The 26,015-nt window shown below is 37.6% G+C and overlaps 10 non-coding genes across 10 annotated transcripts; all 10 read left to right on the forward strand.

The window, feature by feature from the left end:
- The first annotated feature begins 389 nt into the window (after nucleotides 1–389).
- Trnag-gcc (transfer RNA glycine (anticodon GCC)) lies at nucleotides 390–460 on the forward strand. Its single transcript has one exon. It is a non-coding gene; the product is annotated as a tRNA-Gly (tRNA).
- Nucleotides 461–680: 220 nt separating this feature from the next.
- Nucleotides 681–751, forward strand: Trnag-gcc (transfer RNA glycine (anticodon GCC)). The gene has a single exon. It is a non-coding gene; the product is annotated as a tRNA-Gly (tRNA).
- Nucleotides 752–1,545: 794 nt separating this feature from the next.
- Nucleotides 1,546–1,616, forward strand: Trnag-gcc (transfer RNA glycine (anticodon GCC)). The gene has a single exon. It is a non-coding gene; the product is annotated as a tRNA-Gly (tRNA).
- Nucleotides 1,617–1,836: 220 nt separating this feature from the next.
- On the forward strand, nucleotides 1,837–1,907 carry Trnag-gcc (transfer RNA glycine (anticodon GCC)). The gene has a single exon. It is a non-coding gene; the product is annotated as a tRNA-Gly (tRNA).
- A 794-nt stretch (nucleotides 1,908–2,701) lies between these two features.
- Nucleotides 2,702–2,772, forward strand: Trnag-gcc (transfer RNA glycine (anticodon GCC)). Its single transcript has one exon. It is a non-coding gene; the product is annotated as a tRNA-Gly (tRNA).
- A 1,085-nt stretch (nucleotides 2,773–3,857) lies between these two features.
- Trnag-gcc (transfer RNA glycine (anticodon GCC)) lies at nucleotides 3,858–3,928 on the forward strand. Its single transcript has one exon. It is a non-coding gene; the product is annotated as a tRNA-Gly (tRNA).
- Nucleotides 3,929–4,148: 220 nt separating this feature from the next.
- Trnag-gcc (transfer RNA glycine (anticodon GCC)) lies at nucleotides 4,149–4,219 on the forward strand. Its single transcript has one exon. It is a non-coding gene; the product is annotated as a tRNA-Gly (tRNA).
- A 795-nt stretch (nucleotides 4,220–5,014) lies between these two features.
- Trnag-gcc (transfer RNA glycine (anticodon GCC)) lies at nucleotides 5,015–5,085 on the forward strand. Its single transcript has one exon. It is a non-coding gene; the product is annotated as a tRNA-Gly (tRNA).
- Nucleotides 5,086–5,305: 220 nt separating this feature from the next.
- On the forward strand, nucleotides 5,306–5,376 carry Trnag-gcc (transfer RNA glycine (anticodon GCC)). Its single transcript has one exon. It is a non-coding gene; the product is annotated as a tRNA-Gly (tRNA).
- A 794-nt stretch (nucleotides 5,377–6,170) lies between these two features.
- Nucleotides 6,171–6,241, forward strand: Trnag-gcc (transfer RNA glycine (anticodon GCC)). Its single transcript has one exon. It is a non-coding gene; the product is annotated as a tRNA-Gly (tRNA).
- Nucleotides 6,242–26,015: the final 19,774 nt, after the last annotated feature.

Consider the following 26,015-nt stretch of genomic DNA (forward strand, 5'->3'; position numbering starts at 1 on the left):
TTTACAAACATTTACCTAAAGCAGAGTGAGCCGAGAAAACTTCCTAGAAAAGGAATGGTTCAGTAGAATACTTCTTGCACCGCATATATGGTTCCGAGGCCTATCTCAGAACTTCGTATGGATCCTAGCTTTGTTTGCTTTATAGTGGTTGAAACTGGTATCTTCTGAAAAAAACGTTAACAAAATATGTTGTCAGAACAAAACTGTAAATCACGTTGAAATGTGTTTATCATAGGTAAATGGAAAAGAAAAAAGCTACACTGCGTAGTTATTCAATACATTTATCTAACTTATACATAAGTATCTGTTTACCATATGCTCGCAAACATTAAAATCAAAAACAGAAAAAATGTTTAATCAGTGAGTTGAATAACATGAGTGTATAAGAAGCATCGGTGGTTCAGTGGTAGAATTCTCGCCTGCCACGCGGGAGGCCCGGGTTCGATTCCCGGCCGATGCACATTTTATTTTATTAATTGATATACTGATTTTATTTTTGATATTGATAAAATCGCCTCCTGTCAATGATTACATTAATTTTCACTTTATACCTCATCACTTGAAAATACATCATTTTCCCCTCGGGTATCATTAAATATTAGCAACATCACTAACCATATCCTTTATCATGGAGCATACATAATTAGCCATTTTCTGAAATTGAACTTGTCCAATACGAAGCATCGGTGGTTCAGTGGTAGAATTCTCGCCTGCCACGCGGGAGGCCCGGGTTCGATTCCCGGCCGATGCAAAATTTTGCCATGCAAATTGTTCATGCATTGACTTTCTTCTTTTTTAATAACTTATTATAATCATCTAAATTAACAACCTAGTTCATCAGTTGTATTGCCGTTTTTGGTCCTCCTTTGTTTTTAAATATAAAACAAGATTCAATGATGAACATCAAATTGTTCATGCATTGACTTTCTTCTTATTTAATAACTTATTTTAATTATCTGAATTAACAACCTAGTTCAGCAGTTGTATTGCCGTTTTTGGTCCTCCTTTCTTTTTAATATAAAACAAGATTCAATGATGAACATCTCCGAAAACGAATGTGTCTGCGTTAGTTTGAAAGGTAGCCTTCGCGAAATAATTGCAATGTCAAAGATACACAAGCCCGAAAAAATCAACGGGAAATAGGAATTGATCAATGTATTTTACAAACATTTACCTAAAGCAGAGTGAGCCGAGAAAACTTCCTAGAAAAGGAATGGTTCAGTAGAATACTTCTTGCACCGCATATATGGTTCCGAGGCCTATCTCAGAACTTCGTATGGATCCTAGCTTTGTTTGCTTTATAGTGGTTGAAACTGGTATCTTCTAAAAAACGTTAACAAAATATGTTGTCAGAACAAAACTGTAAATCACGTTGAAATGTGTTTATCATAGGTAAATGGAAAAGAAAAAAGCTACACTGCGTAGTTATTCAATACATTTATCTAACTTATACATAAGTATCTGTTTACCATATGCACGCAAACATTAAAATCAAAAACAGAAAAAATTTTAATCAGTGAGTTGAATAACATGAGTGTATAAGAAGCATCGGTGGTTCAGTGGTAGAATTCTCGCCTGCCACGCGGGAGGCCCGGGTTCGATTCCCGGCCGATGCACATTTTATTTTATTAATTGATATACTGATTTTATTTTTGATATTGATAAAATCGCCTCCTGTCAATGATTACATTAATTTTCACTTTATACCTCATCACTTGAAAATACATCATTTTCCCCTCGGGTATCATTAAATATTAGCAACATCACTAACCATATCCTTTATCATGGAGCATACATAATTAGCCATTTTCTGAAATTGAACTTGTCCAATACGAAGCATCGGTGGTTCAGTGGTAGAATTCTCGCCTGCCACGCGGGAGGCCCGGGTTCGATTCCCGGCCGATGCAAAATTTTGCCATGCAAATTGTTCATGCATTGACTTTCTTCTTTTTTAATAACTTATTATAATCATTTAAATTAACAACCTAATTCATCAGTTGTATTGCCGTTTTTGGTCCTCCTTTGTTTTTAATATAAAACAAGATTCAATGATGAACATCAAATTGTTCATGCATTGACTTTCTTCTTATTTAATAACTTATTTTAATTATCTGAATTAACAACCTAGTTCAGCAGTTGTATTGCCGTTTTTGGTCCTCCTTTCTTTTTAATATAAAACAAGATTCAATGATGAACATCTCCGAAAACGAATGTGTCTGCGTTAGTTTGAAAGGTAGCCTTCGCGAAATAATTGCAATGTCAAAGATACACAAGCCTGAAAAAATCAACGGGAAATAGGAATTGATCAATGTATTTTACAAACATTTACCTAAAGCAGAGTGAGCCGAGAAAACTTCCTAGAAAAGGAATGGTTCAGTAGAATACTTCTTGCACCGCATATATGGTTCCGAGGCCTATCTCAGAACTTCGTATGGATCCTAGCTTTGTTTGCTTTATAGTGGTTGAAACTGGTATCTTCTAAAAAAACGTTAACAAAATATGTTGTCAGAACAAAACTGTAAATCACGTTGAAATGTGTTTATCATAGGTAAATGGAAAAGAAAAAAGCTACACTGCGTAGTTATTCAATACATTTATCTAACTTATACATAAGTATCTGTTTACCATATGCAAGCAAACATTAAAATCAAAAACAGAAAAAATTTTAATCAGTGAGTTGAATAACATGAGTGTATAAGAAGCATCGGTGGTTCAGTGGTAGAATTCTCGCCTGCCACGCGGGAGGCCCGGGTTCGATTCCCGGCCGATGCACATTTTATTTTATTAATTGATATACTGATTTTATTTTTGATATTGATAAAATCGCCTCCTGTCAATGATTACATTAATTTTCACTTTATACCTCATCACTTGAAAATACATCATTTTCCCCTCGGGTATCATTAAATATTAGCAACATCACTAACCATATCCTTTATCATGGAGCATACATAATCAGCCATTTTCTGAAATTGAACTTGTCCAATACGAAGCATCGGTGGTTCAGTGGTAGAATTCTCGCCTGCCAAACGGGAGGCCCGGGTTCGATTCCCGGCCGATGCAAAATTTTGCCATGCAAATTGTTCATGCATTGACTTTCTTCTTTTTTAATAACTTATTATAATCATCTAAATTAACAACCTAGTTCATCAGTTGTATTGCCGTTTTTGGTCCTCCTTTGTTTTTAATATAAAACAAGATTCAATGATGAACATCAAATTGTTCATGCATTGACTTTCTTCTTATTTAATAACTTATTTTAATCATCTAAATTAACAACCTAGTTCATCAGTTGTATTGCCGTTTTTGGTCCTCCTTTCTTTTTAATATAAAACAAGATTCAATGATGAACATCTCCGAAAACGAATGTGTCTGCGTTAGTTTGAAAGGTAGCCTTCGCGAAATAATTGCAATGTCAAAGATACACAAGCCCGAAAAAATCAACGGGAAATAGGAATTGATCAATGTATTTTACAAACATTTACCTAAAGCAGAGTGAGCCGAGAAAACTTCCTAGAAAAGGAATGGTTCAGTAGAATACTTCTTGCACCGCATATATGGTTCCGAGGCCTATCTCAGAACTTCGTATGGATCCTAGCTTTGTTTGCTTTATAGTGGTTGAAACTGGTATCTTCTGAAAAAACGTTAACAAAATATGTTGTCAGAACAAAACTGTAAATCACGTTGAAATGTGTTTATCATAGGTAAATGGAAAAGAAAAAAGCTACACTGCGTAGTTATTCAATACATTTATCTAACTTATACATAAGTATCTGTTTACCATATGCACGCAAACATTAAAATCAAAAACAGAAAAAATTTTAATCAGTGAGTTGAATAACATGAGTGTATAAGAAGCATCGGTGGTTCAGTGGTAGAATTCTCGCCTGCCACGCGGGAGGCCCGGGTTCGATTCCCGGCCGATGCACATTTTATTTTATTAATTGATATACTGATTTTATTTTTGATATTGATAAAATCGCCTCCTGTCAATGATTACATTAATTTTCACTTTATACCTCATCACTTGAAAATACATCATTTTCCCCTCGGGTATCATTAAATATTAGCAACATCACTAACCATATCCTTTATCATGGAGCATACATAATTAGCCATTTTCTGAAATTGAACTTGTCCAATACGAAGCATCGGTGGTTCAGTGGTAGAATTCTCGCCTGCCACGCGGGAGGCCCGGGTTCGATTCCCGGCCGATGCAAAATTTTGCCATGCAAATTGTTCATGCATTGACTTTCTTCTTTTTTAATAACTTATTATAATCATCTAAATTAACAACCTAGTTCATCAGTTGTATTGCCGTTTTTGGTCCTCCTTTGTTTTTAATATAAAACAAGATTCAATGATGAACATCAAATTGTTCATGCATTGACTTTCTTCTTATTTAATAACTTATTTTAATTATCTGAATTAACAACCTAGTTCAGCAGTTGTATTGCCGTTTTTGGTCCTCCTTTCTTTTTAATATAAAACAAGATTCAATGATGAACATCTCCGAAAACGAATGTGTCTGCGTTAGTTTGAAAGGTAGCCTTCGCGAAATAATTGCAATGTCAAAGATACACAAGCCCGAAAAAATCAACGGGAAATAGGAATTGATCAATGTATTTTACAAACATTTACCTAAAGCAGAGTGAGCCGAGAAAACTTCCTAGAAAAGGAATGGTTCAGTAGAATACTTCTTGCACCGCATATATGGTTCCGAGGCCTATCTCAGAACTTCGTATGGATCCTAGCTTTGTTTGCTTTATAGTGGTTGAAACTGGTATCTTCTGAAAAAACGTTAACAAAATATGTTGTCAGAACAAAACTGTAAATCACGTTGAAATGTGTTTATCATAGGTAAATGGAAAAGAAAAAAGCTACACTGCGTAGTTATTCAATACATTTATCTAACTTATACATAAGCATCTGTTTACCATATGCACGCAAACATTAAAATCAAAAACAGAAAAAAAGTTTAATCAGTGAGTTGAATAACATGAGTGTATAAGAAGCATCGGTGGTTCAGTGGTAGAATTCTCGCCTGCCACGCGGGAGGCCCGGGTTCGATTCCCGGCCGATGCACATTTTATTTTATTAATTGATATACTGATTTTATTTTTGATATTGATAAAATCGCCTCCTGTCAATGATTACATTAATTTTCACTTTATACCTCATCACTTGAAAATACATCATTTTCCCCTCGGGTATCATTAAATATTAGCAACATCACTAACCATATCCTTTATCATGGAGCATACATAATTAGCCATTTTCTGAAATTGAACTTGTCCAATACGAAGCATCGGTGGTTCAGTGGTAGAATTCTCGCCTGCCACGCGGGAGGCCCGGGTTCGATTCCCGGCCGATGCAAAATTTTGCCATGCAAATTGTTCATGCATTGACTTTCTTCTTTTTTAATAACTTATTATAATCATTTAAATTAACAACCTAATTCATCAGTTGTATTGCCGTTTTTGGTCCTCCTTTGTTTTTAATATAAAACAAGATTCAATGATGAACATGCAAATTGTTCATGCATTGACTTTCTTCTTATTTAATAACTTATTTTAATTATCTGAATTAACAACCTAGTTCAGCAGTTGTATTGCCGTTTTTGGTCCTCCTTTCTTTTTAATATAAAACAAGATTCAATGATGAACATCTCCGAAAACGAATGTGTCTGCGTTAGTTTGAAAGGTAGCCTTCGCGAAATAATTGCAATGTCAAAGATACACAAGCCCGAAAAAATCAACGGGAAATAGGAATTGATCAATGTGTTTTACAAACATTTACCTAAAGCAGAGTGAGCCGAGAAAACTTCCTAGAAAAGGAATGGTTCAGTAGAATACTTCTTGCACCGCATATATGGTTCCGAGGCCTATCTCAGAACTTCGTATGGATCCTAGCTTTGTTTGCTTTATAGTGGTTGAAACTGGTATCTTCTAAAAAACGTTAACAAAATATGTTGTCAGAACAAAACTGTAAATCACGTTGAAATGTGTTTATCATAGGTAAATGGAAAAGAAAAAAGCTACACTGCGTAGTTATTCAATACATTTATCTAACTTATACATAAGTATCTGTTTACCATATGCTCGCAAACATTAAAATCAAAAACAGAAAAATGTTTAATCAGTGAGTTGAATAACATGAGTGTATAAGAAGCATCGGTGGTTCAGTGGTAGAATTCTCGCCTGCCACGCGGGAGGCCCGGGTTCGATTCCCGGCCGATGCACATTTTATTTTATTAATTGATATACTGATTTTATTTTTGATATTGATAAAATCGCCTCCTGTCAATGATTACATTAATTTTCACTTTATACCTCATCACTTGAAAATACATCATTTTCCCCTCGGGTATCATTAAATATTAGCAACATCACTAACCATATCCTTTATCATGGAGCATACGAAAAATTAGCCAATTTCTGAAGTTGATTTCAAATGTTTATATTAAATGAAATGTGAGGAGCCTTCGGGGCCCCAACCACGGGGGTCCTATTTGCTGGGAACATTAAAAAATTATTTTTAAAGTTAAAAAAAAATTCTCGCCTGCCACACGGGAGGCCCGGGTTCGATTCCCGGCCGATGCACATTTGATTTTTTTGATTGATAAACCTATTTCATTTTTGACATTGATAATGAGCCAAGTGAGCCAAGAAAAACTTCCTAGAAAATGAGTGGTTCTGTAGAGTACTTCTTGCACCGCATATATGGTTCCGAGGGTTATCCCAGAACTAGTTGAATAACATAGAGTGTATAAGAAGCATCGGTGGTTAGGTGGTAGAATTCTCGCCTGCCACGCTACTGTACAGCTCTATCCAAAAACTACCAAATATGTCTATGGATGTTTTATTGATTGATATTTATTTACTTTCTTCTTTTTTGATAACTTATTCCAATTATCAGAATTAACAACCTAGTTCAGTGGTTGTATTGCCGTTTCAATTGGTTTTGATGTAACACAAAATTGAATGGTGAATCGGACATTACATGATGGCGATGCACATTGTATTGATATTATCAATAAAACTGATGTAATTTTTGATATTGTTAAAATGACTTCCGGTTTAGATTTTGGAGGGAATGAACGCCTTTCTATGAGCGGATATCAAATGAATTAACATCGGTAGTAAGATAGTGTCTATGACCCTAATATTGTGTCATTCTATCGTTTTCATCATTTCCAGCCGGTTAGACTTTGTGTGGATCCTAGTTTTGTTTGCTTCCTAGTAGATGAAATGATAATTTTCTAAACAACATTCAGTTCCAGTATTTACTCGTATGAATATGAAAATTCACTTCATTATATGTGGCGCTATTATTGGTTTCGACACTTTTAAACAAACTCTTTTGTCAGAAGAAAAACGTAAACCACGTTAAAAATATGAATATTATCGGTAAATAGAAAAGAATAAAAAGCTACACATACGCTTAAATAATTATTCAATGGGTAAACTTCTTTGTAATTATTATATTCTACGCAACATTCGGTTCTAGTATTTACTTAGGTAAATATAATCAAATCTTTTTATGGTTCGGCACTTTCACCTTCTTGTTGACTAAAACATACTAAAGCATTTCATAATATTTACAGTTTGTACTGACATGGACTCAGTGTGTTTTAACAATGAGATATCATCAAGTCACATAAATAAGATCAAATGGCATTAAGATTATCGAGGCTCGGGTACGATTCGTAACCGAGGCATTTTGCTTGATTTCGTTTAATGTTAAAAACAATATAATTTACTTGGTGACCAATAAGAATGGTACACACGGTACATTTTAATTTCATAATCTTTACACTAATAACACTGGATATTATCTTTGACGTGATGGAGCAATATTTCCTACTGTACCTTCATGTGGCGGAGAATGCAGACTTGAATTTCTTGTTATAACTCCGTTGTGAACTCCATGATTAATTATCGACATCTGTTTTATAAGGCGAATAATATAAAAATGAACAGTTAAGCTCGGCATTTCACATTGTAAAATCCGAATATCATGACTTTCTTAGTATCCGTGTCCATGTCAACTTGCGCTTTATAATAATAACCATATGCATATGCATACTGTGACACGGTCAGGCGTTCGTGAGGTCAGAGCGATGTGTCAAAGTAATATCCAAATTGTCACATACATTGTCATTTGTCAAGCAAATAAAATGACAAACATGTCTGAAAATGCGTTTTATTCAAGGTTACATGTATGTAGGAGGTTTTTTTTTAATTGGAAATTTACAGATACATTTGACAGCTTCATTGGTTTTGCAATGACTGTCACATTATGTCTTAATTTGCACGTCTACAGTCAATTGAAGTTATCGACGAAAAGCTTATTTGTATAATTACCAAAGAAAAACAAAAAAGACCTGATCATACACATTGGAAACCTTCCCTAGAGGCTTCACAAAAAGGATATTACTGAGAGTCTTCTCTCATTCATTTTAGATTTATAATAAACTACTTGTATACACTAGGCATGATCCATGATCGTGTAAATTGACTTACATTTCATTGTACGCTTTTTTCTGTGTGGTTCGCTTGCTTTTTCCAGCAGCTGAGGTTTCTATAATGATGCGAACGCCTCTCTACACGCCTGGTTTTTTTCTGCGTTGCAAAATAATAATCATAACAGGAAGGACATAAATGCATTGGTTTTGGTATGCTTTCTTATGAAAAAAGGGAATTTTTCTTCCGGTGTGATATTAGTCTGTCCTTCGACAAAGCTGTGGGACAACAGTGCTCTCTAAACGAGGCAAAGAGATATACACATCTATCGTTCACAAAAAGGGGGCCAACGTTAGGTCATTACGACTTGGTTTGATTTATTGTGTGTGCGTGGGATTTGTGGGGATTTTCACACCGTGTAAAACAAAATATGCTGATTCATTGATGGATTAAATATGAATAAACTTCTCATTACCAGTTTTATCATTTAATTATTTTATCAATAACCTACATATCACGGGAACAATATAAACGGGCTGATTTAGAATGAGATCAAACAGTCTGTATCAAACTAACTATCCAGAATTAAAACCCAAACCAAGTTCAGTCGGTTACAAAGGTGACGATCTGACCCGAAATGACATTCTCTATTGAAACTAGTGTCCAGCTCTGGGGTTATTTCTAAATCTTGACCATAATGACCGCATGACCTGCATCTCCGGACAGCAGTCCTTAAAAAAGTTCTGTCCCCGCCGGTCAAGAGTGACCCTTCGAATGCCATGTACTATTCAATAGGGATTAAACGAAGGAGTTTAAAGGGGGCTAATTATTGACTGTACTGGTTCAGGATAAGGTGATGTTTTTTTTATCCTTTTGAAAATGTCATATGTGAAATAAATTCCTTTTCTCCTAGTAACAGTATTTGCATTATCTAGAATATAAATGTACATGTAAAAGGCAACTTTTCACATTATACAAAATGCCTCATGTTTATTTTTGAAAACGTCATATGTGAAATAAATTCCTTTTCTCCTAGTAATAGTATTTGCATTATCTAGAATATAAATGTACATGTAAAAGGCAACTTTTCACATTATACAAAATGCCTCATGCTTATATTATCAAAATGTAATTAAGAATTACATCTAAAAATTCTGAAAACATTGAATTTAGTTTGTAGTGTCAACCTTCACTGCCGCTTAGAAACAAATACATTAAAGTTGATATGTGCCGTATTAATCTCATACTTTTAGCTGTCAAATTAATCAGGGATTGTAAGAAGTTATTTAGCACCAAACATTACCAACATTTTGAGAATAACATGATTTGAAATGAATTTTGGCAGTATTGGTAAAACAATGATATTAATGTGGTGTAATGAAATGGGTACAGAATCATTAATATTACCATTAGTAAAGTGAATTTCTTATGTAGACTGACATAGAACATTGAAATATTTATTTATTTATTTATTTATTTATTTATTTATTTGCATTGTATAAAGTCCGTATAGTTGCTTACTTTTATTTTTACCTCTTTGTCATTAGCTGTAATTTCTGTAGCTTATTTAATTAAATATGTGGTATTCAATAGATAACGGAAGAGACAAGTCAACATGTTCGAACAGTCAAGACATATAGCTTAAATTGGGGGAATTTTATGCATATATGCTGAATGGAAGAGCTCATTGCATTGTAGATGATAACGAGAGTTGTAGATAAATACGATACATTTATACAGAGCGATAGTCTATTGGATATATTTAAACCTTCCATGATAAATTAGAACCACGTACATGCATCAGGAAAATAAGCAATGTCATACCCATATTGTAGAAAATCATTTTGTATATAATGAATGTTTTTATTTCTAGTTTAGTGTGTCACCATTCTACTCCACAGTATGTTAAACCAGTAATATTGGAGGTTCGTGCTACCAGTATTTCTGTAAGTGTTTTAGGCCAAGATCTAGGGTGGTCCACGTGCACCCCCCCCCCCCCCCCCCCCCGCCCCCACAACTTAAGCACCAATGTTTTTCTGAAGCCTTATGAATCACTGAAAACGAAATCGAGAGGTTACATTGTATAAACTGGGATGAACTTCCGGTTATGACGTGGATCCCGGCCTATTTACTTTAATACATTCTCTAGCAGAAAATTAATTGTGTAGTCTTTTGATTGGTAGAACAGTTGTGTATTGGTTAGTTGACGCGGACATGGACAATTTATAGTTTTATACATATCGTGATCACAAGTAGCAACATAATATCCAATTAGAGTATGTCACTTGTTTCAATACCACTGTAAATTTTAATTACAAACCATCAATATTACTCTTTCACTTGTAACATACTTATGCACTAATTTGATCGATGTCTGCATTATGTTTATAATAAAAAATCGTGCATTTGAAGGAATATAGAGAATACCAAGTATGATTGGAATTGTGTTTATTTGCTTGATATTCGGTGGTAAAGGTACGAGGATTGTATTTGCACTCCGACGGTTTCCTTATAGACGAAAAAAGGGTCGTTAGGGATTTTAAGTTAGAATTGAGGGGACAGATTACTGGGTCTGAAACATGAGCTAGTGGCTTAAAGGCTATTTAGAATAACGGTACCGACTTGCATTATCAAAGGACTGTATGTATTCACAGCTTGATTCTAATAGGTCCGTGACCTGTATCTCCGGCCAGACGCTTGGTCAGACAAAAAATGCCGTCAGAAATGACCCTTAAAATGTCATGCACTGGTCAACAGAATTAAAATGGAGATAAAAAGCCAATTACTAAATAAGCTAGTGAGATTAGGGTTGTTCAGAGGGCTGTTATTGTCCACGGTAAAACCTGGACGATAGTCAATTGACCAGAAAAAAATATAAAAATAACTTTGCCGTATTATGGCTTTAGTCTGACAGCTGAAATCTGGTCATTGCAATCTGCCAATCTGGTCATTGCAATCTGCCAATGACCAATACTTATTATTTATAATTTAACACTCTTAGCAGGACATCCGGTTCCGGCACGTTCCGATGCTCTATGACCAGTGGACGGTTAAATTGCACGCATCATCTTCATTCTCGAGACACGTGTTTCACAGTAGGTTATTTTTAATATTTCATTAAGGTGGTGTTTTATGGGGAAATGGGTCCATTAATAAGTCTATGTAAAGAAATCGTTTAGGATATTAATGTCCGGTAAAAAAGAAATTATCAAATCGACTGAAAAGACTAAAGAAATGATAAAAAGATACCGGTATGTACACTGCAGTTCAAACCGACATGATTATGAAGCTCCATGAATGATATCTACTTATAATTCGTTATTTTGAAGTCGAGATTTATTTTTCGTCTATACGGTCATGAACAAATTATGTCAACGACAAAAATATTTCCTGACGTCAAGCGAAATTATTGATTCTTAGACTAAATATCATCACAGAAAAAGACTTAAATTTGCAATTTGTAAAGTGTGTGTAACTATCGTCAATAGTGTTAAGATCACTAGTTTATGGAAAATATCTAATGTGAGTGTAAACGAGACAATGTAGTGAGGTTATAAGTCTGTCTTTGTCTCAGAAGGTGGTCCATTTCAGCATGGAATTTCATTCTGGTTGCTGAAAGGGATTCGACCTTATAGACAAAGCTGCACTGAGTTGTGTTTGTTTACCTGACATTTATTGAACATAGGGAATATCTCTATCTGCAGAATACAAAAAAAAATCAACGATTTTCGAAAACCCTAATAACCCCAGAATCGATATATATCTTCCACCGTATGCTGCAATGGACAGCAAACAACTTCAGTACTGTGCGTACCATGAGTTCGTGTCATTCTTCGCGTCAATGCTATCGTACAACAGTATCTAACGGAGGGTCTTAGAATCCGGTATTAGATAAGTTATGTACATAAGCACACCGTTATTCAAATATGTAAATGTATCTAACTTACAAACTGTCAAATTTATACAGTACCATCGCGGACAAAGCCAGGTGTCATACCGACGGTCATGTTTATTTATGACGGGTAGATGGCAGCACTGCAGCTAACAAAGGTGACGTAACTCTACATGCAGGACCCTTGACCAGTGTCCAAACTGGTCAATAAACTTTATCAGTGTGTCCAGTAGGTATACAATAATGACTACACACTTGCCATAGACACAAAGGTGGTCAGTTCTTTGTAATAGGTGAGAAAAGACGCGGCTTAATCAGGTGTCAGTATTCACTATGACGCGCCATTTAGATTCCGTGTCAAATGTTTTATAGGGTTGTAATAGGACATAGGGTTGTAATAGGACTTGAAAGGGACGTGTGAGAACTGGAGATAGTCTGTCAAGTGTATGGTCAATATCTAACCTGCTGTGACGCTAGATAATCAGACTTCTGTGCACCTTCTTGCTTTTAACTTTGGATATTGATGTTAAAATCTTATCGATAGGCGGTGGTGGCCAGCTTACGTCAAAGACCCTAAATTTGTTCCAATCGTGGAAATACATGGTCAAAATCAGAAAATGTTTAATTTTGGATTAAAGTGGCTCACCACAATAATCGCCATAATCCTTATAAAGGTTAATACAGCTCTATCTGTCCGATAGTACATCTCCTGCGTCTGATTGTAAACAATGGCTATAACGTCAGTGAAGACATGGAAAACACAATAAGATTGTGTTGAAGTGATTCTATACAATAAATTATCGCACGGCATTGTTTGTATGTTGAGATTTGAAAATAAAATCACTTTAATATTTTGAGTGTTCCTTCATTTTTCTCTTTCTTCTTTTCAGTCTGTTTTGTGGTTCAACAAGGAGCAACAATTTGAGCCTTATTGTTTTTTGTTAGCAAAGGTTTGGAATTAGTTGTCCACAGGCAATCAGAGCAATACAAACGAAGCGTTTAAAACTGATAGACGAAGGGTAGCTTTAATAGTGTTGCTCTAAAGTCTAAAAAAACCACTTCATGGGCGATAATGATGTCGATTTAAAAAGCATAGTAGACTGAGTGCGCTATCTCTACGGTTGGACGGAGGATGAAGGCGCTATTTTCCCGCCAAATAAAGTTAATTCGTCATTCAGGTACGGATAAATAGGTCAAATAACCAACGTAGAGCAATGATGATAAAATTCGAACCTGCTCAGCATATCGCCACCCCATGGTGATAACACGTTGTTATCGGAGGCTAGACACCTCCGTCTCTGTTCTGAGGATTACGATACAACGTAAGATAAATAATACATTTATCATATACAAATAACAACAATGACGAGGAATTCATATCAAACACTTTAATTGATAACATGGGACTAGTGTTATCGTAATGTCAGTGATTTTAAGCCGACGATCTTGTTTGATTCAAACAGCTCAAAGAATCGTCCAGAAACACTTCGTATAGAATTAATGCTGAATACATCCGTCATAACTTACTATAGGATTTGCTGCTGGATAACAATCTATTTTATAGTAATGAAATTTTAAGAAAACATGAACGATAAATATTAAAAACTGTAATCAAACATGTTCACATGGTCTGAATTCACATCGTTTGGCCTTCCGTGTCATCTCACCACTTAAGACTAGATACGTCTGTAGAAAGGATTAGGTATTGTTACGTTTGTTTTGTGTTGTTGTTTTGTGTTTATTTGGTTGTCCACTTGTGTACTATAAGGGGTTTGATGGATGACATTTATTCACCTTTTACAAGGCCCTGGCTTTGACCGACAGCTGGATCTTCGATAACTACAGGTCAATACCCACATGTTCTTTTTATCACAAAACAACTATCAGTGACAGCAGATTACACGCTTAAGTAAATAGATATCATTAACATGATGATTGTGGTCAGTTCTGTCACTCCGGACAGACAATAAGTGGTCATTTGAGGAGCGTTATTAGGCGTTACCTACCACAACCATTGGTCTTTATTAGCTACCTGATATCACAGGTGTACTTCGGACATTTTCATACTGACAGGAGTAACACTCTAACTGTGAACTTTGACGGCCTTAGAGAGGAAGCATGTCCAGTTTGGACACCTTCTCATGTTCGGACAATGGATAGGAGAGAGTGTAATGGATTATACCTGCCAACCTGTGGTTCAGGTATTGATAGACACGGCAAGGAACGTGAGAAATCCGTCCACATTAGATAATATGTCCAGCTAACAACGCCTCTCACCTGCTCAGGAAAGAAAGGTGGTCAGTAAAGTTGTAACAAGGATCGGATTTCGGACAATGACCATATTTTCCCTTGCCTAATAAACCTTCAAATTGGTGTTGCTTTTAAATATATCGTCTGTGTTGTAAGGTGAAATTCGCTGATTCAAAATTCTATAGGAAAAATCATAGGTAAACCGTAAAGATACTTGTAACGGAAATTTATAATCATTGTAAAGTATGCTTCAAATTTAAATTTATATAGATATCATATTATATCATATTAACGACTGTGTACATGTATTTAAGCATTAAACTGCTTTGTATGTAATTTGTATTGTTTATATAGATATCAGCGTTGCAGACAATCTTCATAATGCGCGTTAGCGCATTTTAAAATGATTTTCTGCCAATTACATGTATATCACTATAGACTCACATAGACGTGACTAGTTATAGGTATATACGTATATTCTACATAATCTGGTGTGTTTGCATGTTTTACACTAGACATTGCTGTATAATGACCTTTTAATGTCTGAGAAAAGACGCTTTTATTAACCATTTTACTATTGTGTCAGGCGAAAATTGACTAACACAATGCATATCGTCTAAAGACGATTCCGGTTTGTTACATCCGAAATGAAACAAGTACCTCAAAGTCCCTACATGTGTGATGCACCGACTCTCCTCCCCGGGTTACCAGGGGACGACGTACATAGTGTGGTGCTGTCGTTATCGTTTGGCGATGACGTGGAGTCAGAAAGGGTCAGCTCCGACCCCGACGCTATCTCCCTAAAATACCATGTTATTGGAAGGTCAGACCACTTGGGATTAACTACCTACAAACAAAGATTTATTTTTTAACATTCCTTGCATAAAAAACATGTCGCGTCTCATTTCAGATAGGCTCTTTGAGATTTGTTCCCAGGTCAAAAGGTGCCATATGGAATTATAATAGCTAGGCAGCGTCTAGAGGCCGTGTGTGAGTGTTGATTGTCCCCGCGTGCACGGACCAATTATTTTGGGGATACAGCAGTAATCAGACGTGACTGACCTAAACTGACCATTACGATGTCCATTGGCGATGTCCAGTACTGGTCAACGTGTAGCGATAATCGTCTACTGACGCTTGTTTCTGTCACAATTTCTTTTATTCGACAATTTTGTCGGTAAAATATAATTACATGTACCTTTCAGACCTCATGTCCCGACCGGACTTTGTTAATGCGGGTCAGTGGTCACCCAGAGGTCAGCCAATGTCCAGAAGTGGTCGTTTTAATTCGCCCATAAAGGAGATACACAGATATCGCAAGGCATGCATTGTAGCCCAATTAAAGACTTCATATCTCACCAAATCCCAGTAGCAGGAGCATGAGAAAAATGCATGAATAAAAAATGTATCTCCTTTTGTAAGAGCTCGGTCTATAATTACTGATGTTTAGGCTGGCTTATAGCTGAGACCACATTTGCATTTTAATCTCAATTATATCTTCATATTGCAAAGATGTTAAGATATGGCGTCGTTCTAAATTTGAAACCCTTTTTTGATCTAACCTAAAATTGACAAGTTTTAATTGATATCAAAATTCCTCGATATACTTTCCTTGATTATGTTAGTATAACTTAATTTATTTTAATCACCATAAGATACTCTGCTATCATGCTAAAGACCACAAGAAACGCATTTTAGTTTATTCCATTTTTAGATGTATTTCCTTATACCAGGAACACTCCGACATTGTCGCATTTTGCCAACAAGAAAAATGTCATGTTTCTTGACTTATTTTATATTGTAGTAATTATGTAAAGTACACGCGGGAACAGACTATCTGATGTTTAAAAATATTGATATTTTACTATATTTTTTTTTCTCACGAACATGACTAGTGACTAAATGACACGATGGCTGTGAACAATGAGTGGTCAGTCAAGTGTAGATTAATTCTATGCGAGGTGTTCCGATCGCGTCTCGGAGATCGAACTCCTTTGTACTTTTCATCTGATTCTGAAGAAGTAGCGTATCGGATGACACAACAAATATTTGTTGGAGTCCATTGAAATGTCAAAGTGTATCTACTCTCATTCAGAATACCATTGAATCACAAAATGTGTCAGAAAAAAACTTTACGTGCGAGAATTAAAAGCATGATCGAATTTAATGAAAATATAGCATGCATGTCGAACATGAATTATGATTTTGTTAAACCTTTCAGAGACTTTTCACGAATATCGGAATCAATGACTCCAATGCTGCCGCCACCACTCTGCGCTGTTATCGATTGTTCTTTTTATTTATTTATTATTTGATCCATGACCCGAAAAGAAATCCCCCGTAAATATGTGTCCTAAGGGAAATAACTCTTACACAATATTTTTTTGTATGACGGTGTATAAAATGAATTGTCGTGTTACATTGCTTACACAATATGTTTGATCCCTGAGGTCCTAAACATGCGGCGAACTGAAATAAAAATCTAAATCGTGCACCTCAAATCTATTGTATTTTCAACGTTTGCTGTTCACAATAATAGGGATTTGTATACACATACATGAAAGTAATATTCCTGGCCTGCCAATCACGTAATATACCATTTCAATACTACAGGGTGTGTGCACAGCACGATAACAATTGGTCCCGTCCGATTATCATCTATTTTGTCCCATAGATCAAATAAACCTGTTCTCAACTCTCGTTTCATCAGGAAAATATCAGTTTGCTGCACATTCGGTCGATAAATGCACAATCATACCATTAATCATTGGTGTACTGGGAAAATCCAAATGACGATGTTTACAAGTGATAAAAACAAATGATGATTTAGCAAAAATTCAATAGATGTTTTTTTTTTAAAGTTTAGTCTATATCATTGTTTATGATGATTTAGCACAAATTCAATGAAATGTTTAACCAAAAATATACCCGGTGATCCCGGGGGTTGCCCACCTGTTTGACTGAGAGGTAGCATAAGATAAGTTATCTGTGTGTGATATACATAGGATATACTTTACTACAATAAAACCAGTTTTAGATGTGAACTCCGTATTGTTTATTAGACCATTCGGAAGTCACCATGACTTGTGGTAGATAACAAAGAAACTTAATAGAAACCGGGGGTCGTACTAGAGTGCTGCACGAGAAATTTTGTGTGGAAATGAAAACGATAACAGAGTAACTAAAACCTCTTTTAAAGTGTTCATATTAAACTATATTTTAGATTTAATTAGATAAGTTTAAAAACAAAAGATGATTTAAGTTGACTCAATGTCTATCAGTTACACTGGAGACATACTTACACAATAGTCTAAATGAGGTATTATTGTCCTCCATTATCGGTAACATCACGGACATGTGGTCATACTGCACACTAATGTAGATCCTTTACTCAGTAACGCCATGGCCTTATATTTACAATAGTCATTCCTGTTATAATCGATAGGTCATTTGTCTCCTGTTACAAGTTACACAGCGGACATCAAAAATATAACAAACTATAGCCTTTATGTTTGATAACTTCTTACTTCATTGTTTTTAATTATCAGTAGTAACACCACAGACTTCGTTGTATACGAATGACATACACGTATATATATACATATATATATATTAGACTATTACCGATAAATCCGTAGACCCCTTTTCTATGCAACAGTAACACCACGGACAACACTGTTTTTTATAAACTTTGATAAATCTCGTTTCCTGGTACCCGGAACACTATATACATGGACTTCGTTATGTACATGACTGTATCGGTACTCTACGTCATTATGTCTTTGTCTGCTAAATCCGCGAGATTTGTCGGCAGCACCAGTACCCCTGACTAAGATTTACAATAACATTATGCTTTTGCTCGATAAAAAACAAAGATCTTTTCATGCATGTCAAAAAGAACTTTTCAATATTGAATGAAAAAACGAAAAGAAATAGTACAATATTCAAAATATTTATTTCGAAGTCTTTCCCACGGAAAGCTTCAAGGAACCCGATGGTTATAGCAACGGTTTATGTTGATCATTAGGACATCTTGTATTTTTATTTTTACTTTCAAATTAGCATTTCTTATCTTGGGGTTTGGACTTACGAGTCGGTTAAAATAATACCCCTCCGTGTCCTAGCCTCTGATGATAAGTTAGGCTTTAATTCCCGTGTATCCATGGGAAACAGAAACCTCGCCGACCGGACACAAGCTGACCTGATCAGACGCTAAACAGAACATACTATCCAAACAGACGGGTGGGACTGACCTCAGATGACCAGTATGTGACCTCAAGTTGACCAGTGGTCAGTTTCAGGTCCGGCTTTAAATGATCCCAATGTCCCAATTTAAACACTCAGACTCTAATTCATTTGACCTTAGAATTAAACTCTCAAATCGACAATGTTCAGAAACATTGACACTTTGTAGATATTTGTACGAATGAAAAAACGTTATAGTCTGATGAATCCGCAAAGAGACATATAGTTGATTCGGGAATATCTGCAATATCATTGATATACTAGTAGATAAAAATAAAATAGGGTCAAGAACAGATCTTTGGGGAACCCCTGCTACAAGTTGACCTAAATAAGATTATTAATTACATATGGAAGTCCTCTATCGTCTATCCAGCAACTAGTGTTCAATTCAAATATAGATAGCTTCACAAATCGTAATATCTTAATTTCACCATCAAACCCTTGTATTACCAAACGCCACCGAAAGCTTTGGAATGTTTACACAACAGAAAAGTGCACGTCAGTTGTATGTCCTCATTTTGACCTATCGTAGTCGTAGACTTGCTAATCCCGGGTCACTTACTATCAATAAATCCTTACAAAGGCAGAACATTATACAAAACCACGAGACTCTTGTTGGCGTTGTCATGGCGCCACATCGAATGCAACAATTACTTAGCAAATAAGAAATGACAAAAAGATGCAGACGGTAAAGATGGTAGCATATCAGAAACAAAAATAAAATAAACATAAAACAGTGAACTACCGAAGTTGAGTATTAGGAGACGGTGCTGCTGATGCATGTCCACACCTCTGGAATGTTTTCAAATATTAAATGGAGAATGTGTTGATTACCGAAATGTTTACAAGATCCGACGATTACACTGGTATGACTCCTAAACGGCACCGGACACTTAGTCAAATAGAGATACTGTTTCTCTTTACAAAGCTTAATGTGTCTACAAAAGTGATATTGGTACTCAGGTAAGCAGAGATGATATTGATTTCAGGCAAGAAAAACTATTAAACGGGTCTCCATTTATTAACAGAGATGGAACGATAGGAGATGTCCGCATAAACACTAAAACATGGGATTATTATTCGCGTCCGTATCTGTCGACCAGAGTCCATAACGCCCTTCAATAGGCTAATTACCGGAGACATAGCGGAAGTAGAACATAAGAACTCTCCTGTGGGGGAAACCATTAATATCCCATGCAACATTACGCCTTGGTTTACTTCTCCGGGCGCCTAACGGGCGTCAATTGCCATAATTAGTTATTTCTCTTGCAGACAACAACCATTACAAAATGAAGGTTTTGAAGAATACTTAAGCGCATATGACTAGCTTTCGTCGGGTATACTGCATGGGGTATTTAACTTCGACTAACGTGCTTTTTCATAAAGATAATGATATCTCCATTTCAATATATATATTTTTTCGATAATTTGCTTTACGCTATTGACAAAAGCGGTTTTCCGTCCTGTCCTGCCCTGCAGGTAGGGATTTAGAATAGTAAAGGCGACTAAATTCAGGATCTTATATGTTCTCTTCTTCCTAACTAACTTTATTCTTCCCCACGTTTTCCTTGACACCGCCTCATTTTTTGGCCCTCTGTTGAGCTTTCGCCCCTGTGAGGTAGCCTCTGGGTTCTGTTCCCTGGCCGAGACACCGAAGTCTACAAAATCGGAAGTTTCTGCTTCTTCCTAGCGTTCAGCATAGCGGGAGTGAGACGACTGGTTTGCCCGTTGCCAGTATAAAGCACAGGGACCTGGCACGACTTTTTTTTAAACTAACAATATACATATATATATATATATATTATAGTATCAAGGGTATGAACTCGGCGGTCGAGAAAAACGGACCTATTGTTTAAAAACCGTGATTATTTTAATAAATGGGTTCTACACAACATTGACGGATATCTTACCTTTAAGGGAAATAATTTATCTTTCTATTGAGTGCTTGATGAACAAAATTGACCAAGTTTTGACGAAGTTATGGCTTGATGAATCGGGAAATTTACGAAAAATATGCTTGGTAGACATTTCCCTGTCCGGTCGAAATGTCGTCTCGGCTCTAATGGGCACCTCAAAAACCAAGCCAAAATCACAAAATCTACGCTTGTGGTGGTAAACAGTATCCATAACTGTGTTCATCCACAATCTCCTTTGGAGGTGTCATGACCCGTACTTTGTAGAAACCCCATTTAAACATCGTGTAGCTCACTTACTTTAACCGTGACCGCCATGTTCATTTGTTTTTCGGAACGCTTCTCGAGTTTACCGACAAGCAAACATAACATAATTTGCATATTGTAGTCACTTTATGTAAAGTCGAGAAGCGTTCCGAGAAAAAAATGAACATGGCGGTGACGGTTAAAGTAAGTGAGCTACACGATGTTTAAATGGAGTTTCTACAAAGTACGGGTGATGACACCTACAAAGGAGATTGTGGATGAACACAGTTATGGGCATTGTTTACCACCACAAGCGTAAATTTTGTGATTTTGGCTTGGTTTTTGAGGTACCCATTAGGGCCGAGGCGACATTTCGACCGGACAAGGAAATGTCTACCTAGCATATTTTTCGTAAATTTCCCGATTCATCAAGCCATAACTTCGTCAATACTTGGTCAATTTTGTTCATCAAGCACTCAATAGAAAGATAAATTATTTCCCTTAAAGGTAATATATCTGTCAATGTTGTATAGAACCCATTTATTAAAATAATCACGGTTTTTAAACAATAGGTCCGTTTTTCTCGACCGCCGAGTTCATACCCTTTATACTATAATATATATATGTATACTATTGGTTAAAAATTTTCGTGCCAGGTCCCTGTGGTATAAAGTGACTGTGTGGGGTGTGTTGCTTGGTGTATTCGTTGGCATGCTACAGTGATATAGCACCATAGATGGGAAATAATTCCACTATACATGTACGAGAAAACACAACAGTCTTTCAAAACACGCATCGCGCACTTAATTCACGCTTCACATCGCATACATGCATGAGAGGCCGCCCGATTTAATCAAACAAACAAATCGACATTCCGCCTGAAATTCTATTAAACTGATAGAAATCAACAGAATGTATTATAAGATACATGTAGTGTACTTTATTTAATATCAAATACAGACCAACCCAGTGTAAGGCAATGTCCTATCGATCTTTTACCCTGCCGTATGATTGATGCCTGGGGTATCGAAGTCAAGTGAAATACATATGTACACGTATATCAAGATGGATAGGATATATATTCATTCATAGGAGTTACTGATTCATGATGAGAAATCGTTTAATTTATTCGCGATATCAAGGTACACAATCCCCTAGCGTATGTCAGTGTCACATTACCATGGGTATAAACTGTATTAGATAAGATATGTTTTCTACTATTTTCTCTGGCTAATAAATGGTCACGTGAAGTTGGATATATAATATACCGACTCAGTGTTTCCCTTTAGTGTGATGTTACAATCTGGTGGATATTGCGCTTGTGAACTCTTTTGGCCAAACATTTGAGTTCTTCAGGGTGCCGTTATATGGTTATTGTTCTTGTTGTTATTAACATGTACATCAGATAATCCTTTTGACATTATTTAGAATAAAATATATGTCTAATATAAAATTTAAGAACCTTTGATTCGGTTCATCTAGTGTTATATCACCATGGTAGAATCTTACATAATAACGGTTATTATTTAATTTGACCAAGGTCCATGTTAGATAAATATCAAACATAATCCACCAGAGTAATAGGCTGCATCTTTTCTTGCAAGTGTACACTCACTCTAAAGTAGACTGACCACCACTCTCTAGAATATTGATAAAAAAATCACTAAAATTTGGCTTGATTATTTTTGTCTCCCTAGTACATGCATGATCCTAAGTTTCAATCTAGGGGAGATAATCTAGTAAAGAACTCTGTTGAGAAAGTCTTATCAACAACTCTGGTAGCCAGTCTAACTATAAAGGTCCATATTGGCGTATTGACCCCGCAAGGTCAAGCATCAAATGGTAGATTTTCATAGTGTACATTCTACACGTATACATTTCGGCCGTCATACAATAGAAAGATGGAAGTACACTCTGGATTTTGTGTTAAAGTTCCATAACGTTAATATGATGTCGCTGCGCCGGTTGATTAGCCAATCATCAGCATCATGAGATCATACATGTAAAATGCTTGAAACATATAGTAACACAATACGTTACCCGAACAAAGAAATAAGGATGTCACATGATTGAAGTTGACACTTTCTGACGTCCATTTTATCGGTTTTATTAGGTGATTTGTAACCAGAGCCTCTATCTACATAAGCTGGATATATCTAACGTGTTATTTAGGTAGTGTGTCCTTTAAAGTATGCACATTCTAGTAAAATTGTTATCTAGTTTAACCTCGAATGCGGAATTAAGCTGTCACTTTTTTCCAGACCCCATACCTCGATTTAACAACCCAACATGTCACGAGATCGATACCGAAATGTGAAATATCAGATGTTTATCAGATGTTTAAAGCACGTTCTCTTTATATTACTGATTGCGGCACGAACTGCTTCCTTTGGCCGGACACCATGGCTTCCGCACGAACGGCTAGACTGTAGAGACAACCTTCTTTTGGGTATGCGGCTCCACACGAACGGCTAGGTTGTAGAGGCGACCTTTGTGGGGGTATGTGGCTCCACATGAACAGCCATATTGTAGAGGCGACCTTTGTGGGGGTATGTGGCTCCGCATGAATAGCCAGATTGTAGAGGCGACCTTTGTGGGGGTATGTGGCTCCACATGAACTGCCAGATTGTAGAGGCGACCTTTGTTGGGGTATGTGGCTCCACATGAACGGCCAGATTGTAGAGGCGACCTTTGTGGGGGTATGTGGCTCTACATGAACATCAAGATTGTAGAGGCGACCTTTGTTGGGGTATGTGGCTCCACACGAACAGTCAGATTGTAGAGGCGACCGTTGTGGGGGGTATGTGGCACCGCATGAACAGCCAGATTATAGAGGCGACCTTTGTGGGGGTATGTGGCTCCACATGAACTGCCAGATTGTAGAGGCGACCTTTGTTGGGGTATGTGGCTCCACATGAACGGCCAGATTGTAGAGGCGACCTTTGTGGGGGTATGTGGCTCTACATGAACAGCAAGATTGTAGAGGCGACCTTTGTTGGGGTATGTGGCTTCGCATGAACAGCCAGATTGTAGAAGCGACCTTTGTGGTGTATGTGGCTCCACATGAACAGCCAGATTGTAGAAGCGACCTTTGTTGGGGTATGTGGCTGCACATGAACAGCCAGATTGTAGAGGCGACCTTTGTTGTGGTATGTGGCTCCACACGAACAGTCAGATTGTAGAGGCGACCTTTGTTGTGGTATGTTGCTCCACATGAACAGCCAGATTGTAGAGGCGACCTTTGTTGGGGTATGTTGCTCCACATGAACAGCCAGATTGTAGAGGCGACCTTTGTTGGGGTATGTGGTTCCACATGAACAGCCAGATTGTAGAGGCGACCTTTGTTGGAGTATGTGGCTCCACACGAACAGTCAGATTGTAGAGGCGACCTTTGTGGGGGGTATGTGGCACCGCATGAACAGCCAGATTATAGAGGTGACCTTTGTTGTGGTATGTGGCTCCACATCAACAGCCAGATTGTAGAGGCGACCTTTGTTGGGGTATGTGGCTCCACACGAACAGTCAGATTGTAGAGGCGACCTTTGTGGGGGGGGGGGGGGGGGGGGTATGTGGCACCGCATGAACAGCCAGATTGTAGAGGTGACCTTTGTTGGGGTATGTGGCTCCACACGAACGGCCATATTGTAGCGGCGACCTTTGTTGGGGTATGTGGCTCCACATGAACAGCCAGATTGTAGAGGCGACCTTTTTTGGGGCATGTGGCTCCACACGAACGGCCAGATTGTAGAGGCCACCTTTGTGGGTGTGTGTGGCTCTACACGAACAGCCAGATTGTAGAGGCGACCTTTGTTGGGGTATGTGGCTCCACATGAACAGCCAGATTGTAAGGCGACCTTAGGGACCTTAGAGGGGGGTATGTGGCACCACACGAACAGCCAGATTGTAGAGGCGACCTTCTTTAGGGTAGGGTATGTGGCTCCACATGAACGTCTAGATTGTAGAGGCGACCTTTGTGGGGGTATGTGGCACAACACGAACAGCCAGATTGAAGGGGCGACCTTTGTTGGTGTGTGTGGCTCCACACGAACGGCCAGATTGTAGAGGCGACCTTTGTTGGGGTATGTGGCTCCACATGAACAGCCAGATTGTAGAGGCGACCTTTGTTGGGGCATGTGGCTCCACACGAACGGCCAGATTGTAGAGGCCACCTTTGTGGGTGTGTGTGGCTCTACACGAACAGCCAGATTGTAGAGGCGACCTTTGAGGGGGTATGTGGCACCACACGAACAGCCAGATTGTAGAGGCGACCTTTGTTGGGGTATGTGGCTCCACTTGAACAGCCAGATTATAGAGGCGACCTTTGTTGGGGCATGTGGCTCCACACGAACGGCCAGATTGTAGAGGCCACCTTTGTGGGTGTGTGTGGCTCTACACGAACAGCCAGATTGTAGAGGCGACCTTTGTTGGGGTATGTGGCTCCACATGAACAGCCAGATTGTAGAGGCGACCTTTGAGGGGGTATGTGGCACCACACGAACAGCCAGATTGTAGAGGCGACCTTCTTTAGGGTATGTGGCTCCACATGAACGTCTAGATTGTAGAGGCGACCTTTGTGGGGGTATGTGGCACAACACGAACAGCCAGATTGAAGGGGCGACCTTTGTGGGTGTGTATGGCTCCACACGAACGGCCAGATTGTAGAGGTGACCTTTGAGGGGGTATGTGGCTCCACATGAATAGCCAGATTGTAGAGGCGACATTCTTTTGGGTATGTGGCTCCACATGAACGTCCAGATTGTAGAGGCGAACTTCGTTGGGTATGTGGCTCCACACGAAAGGCTAGATTGTAGAGGCGACTTTTTTTTCGGTATGTGGCTCCACATGAACAGCCAGATTGTAGATTGTGGGGGAATGTGGCTCCACATGAACAGCCAGATTGTAGAGGCGACCTTTGTGGGGGTATGTGGCTCCACATGAACAGCCAGATTATAGAGGCGATATTTGTGGGGGTATGTGGATCCACATGAACAGCCAGATTGTAGA

The sequence above is a fragment of the Argopecten irradians genome, chromosome 1 (assembly GCF_041381155.1).
Source record: "Argopecten irradians isolate NY chromosome 1, Ai_NY, whole genome shotgun sequence".
Lineage (NCBI taxonomy): Eukaryota > Metazoa > Mollusca > Bivalvia > Pectinida > Pectinidae > Argopecten > Argopecten irradians.